General features: G+C 39.2%; 1 pseudogene; it reads right to left on the bottom strand.

Moving 5' to 3' along the window:
* Window positions 1-1,798: 1,798 nt before the first annotated feature.
* On the bottom strand, window positions 1,799-2,874 carry LOC146663497 (general transcription factor II-I repeat domain-containing protein 2 pseudogene; annotated as a pseudogene).
* Window positions 2,875-3,443: the final 569 nt, after the last annotated feature.

Genomic DNA, 3,443 nt, shown 5'->3' with positions numbered 1-3,443 from the left:
GAACTTGTAAATAGCAAAACTTCACAGAATTATTAATTATGTATTTAATGTCATTTAAAGAAACTATACTATTATCATTATTGCATATTTTATAAAACAAAAATCTAGACATTTCTGTGATACAACTTGAAACTTTTATCCTGAGTAAACTGATTTACAATGTCAGTAAAACACTTGCAAAAACATCCCTCTGGGTTCTGTATGGAGGCCTGTCTGTAGGTTGCAGGTTAAGCAATTCAACTGAATATCTATAAGAAATTTTAGAACGATGTGTTAGATGAGAGAATATCTTTTGGAATACATGTCATCACTGCAGTAGAGCTTTAGAGAATTGGAAAATTAGTACTTTTAGTAAACTCTCTAATTAAACATGTTGACATATGTCATTGATAGAAATAAATAAGGATTAATATTAATATCTTTAGAGTACAACTCATCACTAATATGTTATCTGACAAAGATGGCATGCACAATAAACAAAACTACACATTCATCCAAGAGTTCATGTTGCACCTATTACTTTTATTATTGAATAAAACGAATAATATCTTCTGTCTGCATGTCCAGATATGCTTTTTGACTTTTTCATGACATTTTAGAACAACTGAGCATACTGTTTACTTTGTTAATATTTTTCTAGCTGGTTCTTGTTTAACTTCTGTTAACATTCCTGCTTGGAGAATAAGTAAAGTAGTTTGGTATTCATTCAGGTCAAAGCTGACTGACTCCACGGTCAATCGAGCTATCTAGTCAGCTGTTATAAACTGCCATCTTTTGAAACCTGGCCTAGGATGACACGGCAACATTATTTTAAATGACAATTTAAAGAGACAGTGATTTAAATTCTATAAAATTTAACACACTGAAAAGATATGCAGACAGTAAATGTTTAATATGAAGCTTTGGCTTACAGTAAGTTGGAGAAGAAAGATCTGTGTTCTCATATCTGACAGCATAATAATGTGTTTTATCAGTTCTCAGCTAAATCAAGAAACAGAAACAATTAAATGTCAGAAACTGAGGTGTTTGTTTCATAATTATTCCATTCAATAACAGTAAAATTATCGGTAGATTTTCACAGTTTACCATATTAATTTCCTTTGATTGTGTGCAAGTGATGTGTTGTATGAGGGAGGTGAGGGGAGGGAGGGCTGGTACATGTAAGAGTGGAAAGTAGAGGACTGCTCCCTGAAGCAGAGAACAAGCAAACAACTGGCTCTTTAGGCACTCCCATTCAGTAGTAGTGTTCATCTGCACACTTTTCACACCTTGGCTCATGTGATTAGGTAGAGGATCACCAGCGGGTCCTTTTGTCCCTCTTTGGGGGGAAACTCCCACTGGGTTTAAATCTGGGACTCTCCACCATTTGACCCTTAGAACTGAAGAAGCTTCTCGGATGAGAGGCGATTCACAGAAGTATATCACAGATCACAGAACTACATCAGGGTGTCTCATGCAGCACTTTCAGTGGGGTTGCATAGTTTATTTGACTCCTGATACCTGGCATCTTTTAGCTTTCACCAGCTCATCAATATCAGGCTTCACATCCTGAGCGGCAGCTAACTTCAGGATGTGATTCAAGTGCCTGTGCGTGAGCCTTGAGCGCAGTTTTGTTTTATTTATGCTCATTACAGAGAAAACTTGCTCACAAAGATACGTGGTTCCGAATATGCACAACAGTTTTGCAGCGAGGGCTGTCAAGTTGGGGTAACCTGGCAAGAGATTCTGATAGAATGTGTTCAAGCCAGCTGCGGCAAATTTGCCCTTCAAATCCGAGTCACACTGCAAGTCTATTATTTCAAGTTGGATACTGACGGGGATTCACGGTGAATGGTGAGCAAAAAACTTTGAAGTCTTTCTCCAGTTCACCAAAAATCTGAAATCGTTGCTCAAACTCTACTAACAGTCCCATTACTTTATCTTTAAACCGCTTCATATCTGCCACACTTTGGATCGTGCACACATTTTTCAGACAGGGGAAGTGGGCTGCATCACCACCAGTGAGCTGCATCTCCCACAATAACAGCTTCAACTTGAAAGAACGTATGCTGTCATAATACTGCGTGACAACTTTGTTGCCTCCTTGCAGCTGTTTGTTCAAGTTATTCAGGTGCTCTGTAACATCCACCATAAATGCAAGGTCCTGCATCCATTCTGCGGAATGAAATTCTAACAGTGGTTTGCCCTTTTCTTCCATAAACTGTTCAATTTCTTCTCGTAAATCAAAGAAACGCCTCAGCACAGCACCTCGGCTCAACCATCTTACCTCAGTGTGGTATGGCAGGCCATAGATGTGGTCTTTCTCTCTGAGAAGACTGTCAAACTGACGGTGATTGAGGCTTCTGGATCGGATGAAATTAACAGTTTGGATGACCACCTTCATGACGTTATCCATTTTCAGTGACTTGCAACACAAAGCCTCCTGGTGCAAAATACAGTGAAAAGTCCAAAAATCACGTCCTCCATTTGCAGATTGCACTTTATCTCTGAACTTTTTTACAACGCCTGCTTTCTTCCCGATCATTGAGGGCGCACCATCTGTAGCCAGGCTGACAGCGCGGGATCAGTCCACTCCGACCCTGTCCAGCGCGCCGATGAGTGCGGTGAAAATATCAGCTGTATCTGTACCAACTCCACGAACTCCTCGGTGACAGTCAATGTGTCATCAACTCTGCGGATGAAAATTGCCAGTTGTGCAACATCTGTAATGTCCGTGCCTTCATCAATTGCAACTGAAAACACAATAAATGACTTCAACTGGCTGTCCAAATCCGCTGAAAGATCAGAAATCCTGTCGGCAACTGTGTTTCTTGTCAGGCTGATATTTGCAAAGGCCTGGCGCTTTTCAGGGCACACAATCTCTAATGCCTTCATCATACATGTTTATATACAGGAGAAGTGTATCCTGAACCAAATTTCACCAAGGAAATCATTGGTGGAGAGTTTGCTTTTCTGGTTTTACTCACAACATGCCTACATAAGGTGAAATAGTCTGCATATATACAGTTGTGAAAAAGTGTTCACCCCTTTCTTGATTTCCTGTTTTTGTATGTTTGCCACACTTAAATGTTTCAGATCATCAAACAAATTTAAATATTAGACAAAGATAACACATATAAACACAAATTGCAGTTTATAAATGAAGGCGTTTATTATTAAAGGGAAAAAATCCAAACCTATATTGCCCTGTGTGTTAAACTGACCTGAAAGACTTGCTGTGGTAAATGAACTAAGTTTCTTGAAAAAGAATGTCTGGTTATCTGTTTTGGACCTCAAGCTGAAGCAGATTTGAGTTCTGCAGCAGGACAATGATTCAAAACACGCCAACAAGTTGACGTCTTAATGGCTTAAGAGAAACAAAAAGGACTTTGGAGTGGCCTAGTCAAAGTCCACCAAAGGGAATTGGATTTAATCTGAGGAAATTTTCTGAAGAAGTTTTTCAA

This window comes from Rhamphochromis longiceps, linkage group LG8, assembly GCF_057381845.1.
Source record: "Rhamphochromis longiceps isolate RC_006_pf linkage group LG8, R_longiceps_female_GT1.1, whole genome shotgun sequence".
NCBI classification, from domain to species: Eukaryota; Metazoa; Chordata; class Actinopteri; order Cichliformes; family Cichlidae; genus Rhamphochromis; species Rhamphochromis longiceps.
The sequence above is the reverse complement of the archived record's forward strand: the minus strand, read 5'-3'. Positions and strand labels throughout refer to the sequence as shown.